The sequence below is a fragment of the Ascidiella aspersa genome, chromosome 9 (assembly GCF_963924565.1).
Source record: "Ascidiella aspersa chromosome 9, kaAscAspe10.2, whole genome shotgun sequence".
In the NCBI taxonomy this organism is placed as follows: domain Eukaryota; kingdom Metazoa; phylum Chordata; class Ascidiacea; order Phlebobranchia; family Ascidiidae; genus Ascidiella; species Ascidiella aspersa.
In genome coordinates, this window is record NC_139455.1 from 11,740,577 (window position 1) to 11,749,676 (window position 9,100).

At 42.0% G+C, this 9,100-nt stretch overlaps 1 pseudogene; it reads right to left on the reverse strand.

Annotated features, from left to right (window-relative positions):
- Window positions 1–6,685: 6,685 nt before the first annotated feature.
- LOC146133010 (uncharacterized) lies at window positions 6,686–8,861 on the reverse strand (annotated as a pseudogene).
- Window positions 8,862–9,100: the final 239 nt, after the last annotated feature.

The window sequence follows — 9,100 nt, forward strand, 5'->3', positions numbered from 1 at the left end:
CGCTATTTTCGATTATACTTCGATACCTATAAGTGTTAACTATCAGTTTCGCTTTTAGCTTGGTTTCTTGGTCGCACAAAAACACACGTGCTTACTTTTAACGTTGATTGACCTGATTTAACGCAGTAATCATAACTCCACTTTTGGGGCACGGTTAGTCGTTAATAAGAGGTTTAACGCCCACAAAGAGTTATGTTAAATACAGCAGTTGGAAAACTAATTTGTGACCCGAACACTGCAGATCGAACTAGGCGCAGTGAATGTTCCTCGCTAATACCCGATGTTGGTGTAACATCGGCATTTATTTAACTGAAGCAGATTCTTAAAAGGAGGTATAATGGTGACTGTCGTGCGCGTTTTAAAGTCTTTATTTTTATGTAATGATAGTTAACGCAAAACTATGCTCTTTAAGCATATTCTAAGACCACGTGTTAAGTGTGCAACTGACACAACTTATTTTTTCTCAACCGCCTCTTGTAATTTAGCTGACTTGGCACACAGCTCGGCGCAGATGTTGCGCTAATCGTGGCATAATAACATCCTGTAAAACCGTTCTTTGTTTAGTATTGCAGGTGGCGAAATGCGTGCTTGTAATTTAGCGCTAGTTTCGTTCATGGAATTTAGAAAACTGCGCTGCTGATAGTCGAATTATGTATGATTCTATCACAATTTTTTACACATATTTCACGGTCTTCGTTTATATTTTCGCCTGAAGTTAAGGATTGCACACTGTGGTAAGCTGGCCCCTCGCAGGATTGTCCACGACGTACGTGTTCGTTTTGCGTTTAAACATTCGCTTTTGCTGGACGTTATTTGTCTGTTTGTGATTACTTTTTTATGGCGTCTTGCAATCACCATTCTATGACGTCATACCGTCGCTGGGGATGAAAGCAAGTACCTTCACGTGGTCGTCCAAGTATCAGAGCCTGTCAGAGAAACGCGAGTTAATCTGAGATACAGTCCTGAGAAGCGAAACTTGCTACTTATGCGAAGATATGAAAACGTCAAGTGCTTCAACGTAGAACCACATCCACGAATCCCACATTGCGCCCTTTTCAGGGCGGACAATTGTCAAAGATCAGAGGATGTCGGTTCTTTAATTGAATGTAGAGGGCCTCACCAACGCTAAGGTGGAAGTAATCGCAAGACTGGCCGAAGAACATGACGCAGCCTTGATTTTACTCCAAGAAACCCACTGCGACACAGATGCTAGGCTAAAGATCCAACAATATCGCCTCGCGGCTCATACCACTAGCCGGAAACATGGAATTGCCACATTCGTTAAAAATTGCTTTAACTGCAACAGATGCCCTAAAGAAAGCGACATTGAATGGCATGCTGTTGAAGTACAAGGAACCACTTACCTTAACGTCTACAAGCCGCCACCTGTAGCACTCGAGATAATTTCGCTACCCATTCTCTCTGCCCCTTGCCTGTATGTAGGTGACTTCAATTGTCACCACACGGACTGGGGGTACCAGACCAGCAATCGCGATGGAGAAATCCTTTCCAACTGGACATCAACTAACAACCTGTCGCTCTTGTATGACCCAAAAGACCCCGAGAGTTTTACCTCGGGACGCTGGAGCACTGGAAGCAATCCAGACCTTGCGTTTGCTAGAGTGCCTTCTGGACAAGCCCATCCTGAACGACACGTCATCAGTCGGTTCCCTCGGTCACAGCACAGAGTTCAATAACATCAATGGCCGGTCATTTAAAACCCACCCCAAGCAAACCTGTGAGACGGTGGAATTTCCGAAAGACACGTTGGTTGCTGTACAACAAGGCAACTCACCACATGGAACAAACTTTGCCAAGCCCAGATTAGCAAGACCAAAATAAGGCCTATCACGCTTTCGCAGGAATGCTGACACACGCGGCAAAACAGGCAATCCCGCGGGGATTCCGCAATAACTACATCCCATGCTGGGACCAGGACTGCCAGGACCTGTATAGCAAGTTTAAACGCTCCAGCAATATGCAAGAAACCAAATTAGCAGCCGGTGAACTGGTAAACCACCTAGACCGAAAGCGCCAAGCTCGCTGGATTGAGACAGTAGAGTCCATCGACTTCACGCACTCTAGCAGAAAGGCGCGGCTCACCATTAATCGACTCACGTGCCTTGGCAAATCTTCTCCGGGCAAGTGTCTTGTCACAGCAAACGCTATAACTTCGCGTCTGGTTAAAAATGGTCGTAATGCCAAAATCCATCGGCAATCCAAGTCAAGTCTGGCAAAGAAACTATCAGAGCTTTGGAAGTCACCGACTACAGATGCAAACCTCTCTAGCGAGTTCACACCCGAAGAAGTCCGCAATGCCCTTCATAAGCTAAAATCCGGTAAAGCACCAGGCCCCGATCGCCTCCATCCAGAATTCCTCATACACATGGGGGACTGTGCAATCCATTGGCTTGCAAAGTTCCTCTCGTCGTGCATGAACCGGCTAAAAATTCTAAGGATTTGGAGAAGAGCTCTAGTGATAGCCATACCCAAGCTAAACAAGCCATTCGACGATTCGAAGTGCTGCCACCCAATATCCCTGCTAAGCATCTCTTTCAAGATCCTTGAGCGAATCATACACTTACGATTAGAACCTGTCGTTGATCCCCAATTACCACCAGAGCAAGCATGCTTCAGGCGGGGTAGGTGCACATCAGACCAAGTCACCCTCCTGACGCAAGATATTGAAGGTGGTTACCAAGCCAACAACAAAACAGGCGCTGTATTCTTAGACCTGACAGCTGCCTATGACACCAGGGCCTAGCCTACAAGCTTCTGAAAACCGTCCCTGACAAATGCATGGTACAGTTTATTATGGAACTGGTATCTAACAGGAGTTTTATTCTCCATACCAGCGACGGCCAACAAAGTCGATTGAGGCTGTTAAGAAATGGGGTCCCACAGGGTTCTGTGCTTTCACCGATGCTCTTCAACATATACATGTATGGCCTTCCCCAAACCACTGCCCGCAAATACTCATACGCAGATGACATCGCAATATTTACGTCAAGCCGGTGTTGGGAAACTGTCGAAAGTACTCTCAACAAGGATGTCGGTACACTCTCAACACAGCTTGAACAATGGAGACTGGTGCTGAGCGAAACAAAGTCTGTCGCCTCCGCCTTCCACTTAAACAACAGGGAAGCCTCCAGGGAGATACGCATCAGATGTAACGGTTCCAACCTTCCTTTGACCCGCGCCCACCTACCTTGGAGTAAAACTGGACCGTTCCCTCACGTTTCGAAAACACCTTGAGGGTTTGAGGAACAAGGTCTCATCCCGAGCTGCTCTAATTAGGAGACTCTCTGGCACAACGTGGGGTTCCAACACTAAAGTTTTGCGATCTACACGGCACTTGCGCTTGTATACGCGCCAGCAGAATACTGTGCGCCCGCATGGTCCAGGAGTACACACACCAAACTACTGGATGTGCCAATAAAAAACTGCTTACGGACCATCACTGGCTGTCTAACAGCGACCCCAGTAAACAACCTCCCAGTGCTAGCAGGGATAGAGCCAACTAACATAAGGCGAGAGGGAGCAACCTTTGCTCAATCGCGCAAGGCACTCTTGTGCCCTGACCATCTACTGCACAGAAAAATTTCAGGCAGTGCGCAGGCAACGCGACTGAAGTCACTTGGTATACACGAGACAAAGTTCTGGGCAATATCTAACAACTCTCTATAATGTAGAATGTTCTAAAAATCGCAGTGATGCCACTTCAAACAACCCTTTAAAAACATGGCATAGGTCTCTAACACCATCTCTTTAACCGTTTTGAAACCAAACAATATTTTCTAAGCCTAATTATGACTCAAAAACTATGTAACAGTTCGGTTAGCGTAACACAAAGTTCTGGGAAATATCTATAATTTAGAATATGATGAAAATCGCTGTGATACAACTTAAATCAACCCTTAACAACATGACATATGTCTTTAACATCACTGTTTAACCATTTTCAAACTAAACATATTATTGAAGTCTAATTATGACTCAAAATTACGTAATAGTTCGGTTAGCGTAAGACAGGGATCGGAAACCTTTCGCATGCAGTGTGTCAGTTTATGACAAATGTCAAAATATCAACAACTCGCGCGCTAAACATCTTTCTATTTTTAGTTTTGCACTGGCAACCAGGACTCCGGAGTCGGCTAAAAACAACCGAGTTCGGCCAAATGTGCGATTTTGTCGAGTCCTTAATCTGACTCCGACTCTACAGCCTGAATTTGACCCATTTACGTAACTAAAAAATATGGATATTTAGCGATCCACTCATAGGGTTCATGGAAAATATAACGAACTGTCAGGAACACAATACTATTGTAGCATCACAAGCAATAATTAATGTATAATCACGTCTAATGGAATATTTATTGTACATGGACAAGTTTTAGCGCTCTACTGCCCTTGTCACGAAAAATCTAAACCTTTGGGCTTTTCCGTTTTCGCCTGTAAAATGAGCCACGGCACGGTTCACACAATGGATGTGTTGTTTTCGACATATATTTCCGCCGTGACTCAAATAATATTCTTGCCATGTGGTGAGACAAACCTTTTAACGACATCGCTTACCAAAGCTTCTGGTTTCACCTGTGAACCAACCACCACAAACAGTTCACATGAAACGATATGAGTAATCGCCAGGTCAAACATCCGCACCTTTTGAGAAGTAGGCAGCTGTATAATATTATATTTCCTTGTCGCCTTTTTTTCATGCAAATTCCCAACTTGTATAAGCGAGAGCGTTATATGAATATACCCCAGTCATACCCAGTCATGTCTAGTCAATAAACAGAACGGTTGTTGCTTGTTGGCTTTCATGCTGGCTTGCTTAACACCAGCCAACAAAACTGTGTGGACTTGTAATCAGACTCTGCAATTCCCAGTGAAGAAGTAGGGAAGATTCATCGGGCAAAGACAATTAATGAGAACTCATAATCAGCCCACATGCTTCAAATGGTGCGACCCGAGATGAGGAAGAATTCTAATTTCCTGCATATCTTATGAACAAGAAAAGTCGTCGAACTCTGAAAACTATCATGTTTGGAACCTGCCAGCTTTTGGAAGAATTGATCTCGTTGAAAGATACGTTAAGAGACGGTCAATAGCGTCATCAAAGCATTTGCTTGTGATAGGGAACACTAAATATAAACAAGCTTTGCCGATGAACGACATCACCGCTCGGAATTATGGAAACCGCAATTGCACATGGATTTCACAATAACTGATTCTGCCTAGTTTATCAGGTGAAAATCTACTATACGAAAATATTAAAAATAAATCAGTAAAAAAAAAAAAAATCATTTTTTTGCAAACCATGTGCGCAAATCAGAAAACGTGTCCTTTTTGGCGATGTATGCTCCAATACTAGCTATTAACGCTACAATGAAAACCCTACTCATGTTCGTAATGTAATGTTTTATGTAAATTATTTCAATGCATCGCTTACCTTAGTGCTTCCCGAATGCAACTCCAATTAAAAATTAAAAATTAAAAAAAGCGGTCAAGCGATTTCTTTAACGGCGCTCTACGATTGTGTTCTAACCGCGTTTCGAACCATATTTTCCCTCCCTTAAACAAACAGCGTTTCTGGAAACGGATTCGCAGATACTTTTAAAACGCAAGCAAGTCAAATTGAATAATCTCAAGTGAACACTCCTACGTCTACTATATTAGATCTCATGAACCAATTCTGCGTAAAGTCCGCGCAGAAACTTTCTAAATCCCAGGATTGCAAAAGTACGCGTTAAGGACATCTGGGCACTATCTAAAAAATAGCTTGATTATCTGTAATCTTACGCCGAAGTCGTGCCTGGCTTACAAGGCTTAGTTGCCAACTCGATCTCTTTTGGAAAAAGTCGGAAAGCATGCAGCCGACCAACCCCATTAGCGATGTTTCAGTAAACCAGCGCTTTTCGACGTCCATACTATAATCCGACTCCTCGAAACGTAAAGCAGAGTTCTATGTTTCGCTATAAATATTTTATCTTTTCAAAACGATACATGGCATAGCATCAACCGATGTAAACTAACTTTCACCCATAAATGTATTTTCACGTTACTAATTGCTTGCTTGTCACAGGCTCCATCGCTAACGTGATGTTCTTGCAACGTTGACCATAATAAACTATTATGGTGGTTAATTCCAGGGCTGGGGAGCCACCATAAAATAGCATTGGCTCCGGTTCCAGCTCCGGAGCCATCAGGCACTTATCCAATGGCTCCGGCTCCGGAGTCGTCAAACTCATATCCTTTAGCTCCGGCTCCGGAGCCATCAAACACACACCCAATGACTCCGGCTCCAGCTCCGGAGCCACCAGTCACTTATCCAATGGATTCAGATCTATAGGCATACATTTTTGAAAGCTGCTTTTGTCCTGACTATATTAAATGTTTTGTAGGATTTTACACAATAAAATACATCAGTTTAGTAGTTTGCTTTGTATCTATTTCAAATTCTGTTTAAAAAAGAAGCAGTTTACATTAAATTAGGAAAAAATCCTACTCTTTAAAAGCTTTGTTACTCAATATCAAAAAATGAATCACTAATTCCAACACTAACGAAAATGTAATAAAAAAATTAAACAAGAGCAATGAAAGTTTAAAAACGAATAAAATGTAGGCTTTATAGTGCTCGTACTGTTAAACATACCGCTAATAATTGTTTCAGTTAAAACAAGGTTTATCGCACTAAATTTGATCTCAGAAACAAAATGGCTTCCAGCAAATCCTCCCTCGTTGAAGCTCTAAGGTCAGACAGAATAATACGCAGAGGTGAAAACAACCGTTCCACACTAACTTGAGTAGGAGGAAAAGCAGTTACAGTGTAGGCAACCTTCTTAACATTTTCTGGATAGTGCTCTATTGCTTAAAGAACACTAAGTTTAGAGGACCGGTCAATCTTTTCCAATTCAATTAATGACTTTTCAAAGCATGCTTTAAATCAGAGGTTCCCAACGTGGGCGGTACCGCCCCCTTGTGGGCGTTGGCGAATTCCAAGGGGGCGCTTTGAGTCTTTTCATTATTTGGGGGGCGCTGAACGCACATAAGGGGGCGTTACATGAAAGTACTTATATCAAAATTTTATAAAAAGTTCACATAAAAATAGTAACAAACAGCACTGTAGGACGTAGGTAACTTTTAACCTTAAATGGCAACTTCCGTACTGCGAACTTGTAGTAGTTTCCCGACCATTGTTACGTAATAATTGGCTTTCTTATGTAAAGCTGTTGGTTGTTGTTGCGTTTCACCGTTTTATACGCTGCAAAATGTTTGTATATTTAAAGCAGGGGTCGCCAATCTACGGCCCTCTACCCATCGCCTCTTTGACAACTAGACACCAGTCCATTTTAAATACTTTTTGACTATTTTAACTTAGTACGGGCGAAAAATTTTCGCGCTGCGCAAATGATCTTTCTACGTCCAGTTTGTTTACGTTTTGATGCTTTCTTTGGACTAGATCAGCGCTTCTTTACCGTTTGGACGTGGAAGGCTGCCAAGTGTGTCGCGGACAAACGGAAAACGTATTCAAAAATATTAGACATAACTTTTTTAACATTTTTTTATTTTTTTCGCCAATGTAATAAAAACTAGCAGGAAATTTAAAAGAAATGTCGTTATACCTCCCAAAAATCGCGCTCGCTTCGCTCGCCAGGTGCGCCCGGACTTCAAAACATTAACAAACACTATTACACTTTTCATTATTAGTATGGATAAAAAAATCCGAGGCCCGCCTGATTCACAGTTGTTCTTACATTTTTCTTAGTTAACATTTTGTGCGGCTCACAGAGACATTTAGAGTTTGGTTGCGGCCCGCGACTAGAAAGGGATTTAAAGTCTTGGTGCAGAAAGATATGAATTTTTCCTGGTAATGACATAACCTGGTAAAATAATGTATGTATAAATTCCAATAGTGAATGTATGTTAGGCAACCTAAAACATCACTGACAGCTTATCGAAACGAAAGTGAAGACAATATGATGTTAGACAACGATTAATATAATACTTTACTGTAAAGCAAGATGAGGGGGGGGGGGCGATATGAAACAATACTGAGCCCAAGGGGGCACTAGTGTAAAAAAGGTTGGGAAACACTGCTTTAAATGCAGCATCTGGATTTGGTTCTTCTCTTTCATTTGCAAGGCGCTGCCTTTTAGTCTGTTTATCCAGATGCTTTTCTAAATCAAGCGAATCGTCAGATAGAGAAGCTGTTGAGGATGTTTCATGTTCACTCAATGAAGATGTGGCATTTTCACATGTTTCGTTTGTTCTTGAGAATTGATGCATACGAAAGGCTATATCAACTCTTAGTGCTTGTTTCCTGTTTAAGGTTATTCTGTATATAGGATCAACATATATCGCCGACAAAAGCACATCATTGTTCACATTGTTGTTTCAAGTTTTGTCTCCCGGTGTTGCATTGAGGTCCTGATTGCATCAGCTAACTTTCCACCAATTTGGGAAAGCTTAAAAATGAGTGTCTTCCACTCTTTGTAGAAAGAGCCTGGTGTTGAATGTGCAGATTGCATTCGTTTTGTTGCAAGGAAAGGGTGTCGTAGCAATTCTTCCAGCTGTTTGATTTCATTCCATTGATTTTCTGTTAAAGTGAGATTAGGGTGTGCCAGATCCAGTAAACTGTCCTTTAATTCTAATAAACGTTGAATCATGAGATAGGTACTGTCCCACCTTGTTGCTTGGTCTATAATTGCACCTTTTTTCAATTTTCGCTTTAGAATTGCATCTATCTTGGGTGTTCTGGCTGTTATAGCAATTTGACGAACTTTGCTGATAAATCTATCCATATATTTATCCTTAAGGCCGTCTCTCACAGCTAACTGCAGTGTGTGAACTACACAACGCATATGAGCTGTTTTCGAATAATCCTACATTCCTGGCAGAGACAAAACATTCCTTTATCTTTTATGGGTTGATTTCCAGACCCTGCACAGCTATTTTCAGAGTCTTGGCCATCCATTTTCTGGTAAACCTCTGGATGATTTATTTCTAGATGTTTTTTCGAGTTGAAAGTTTTTCCTACTAATTTGGCACTGCAAATGGTTTCACTCACCTTGACTTGACAAATGAAACATCCTGACAT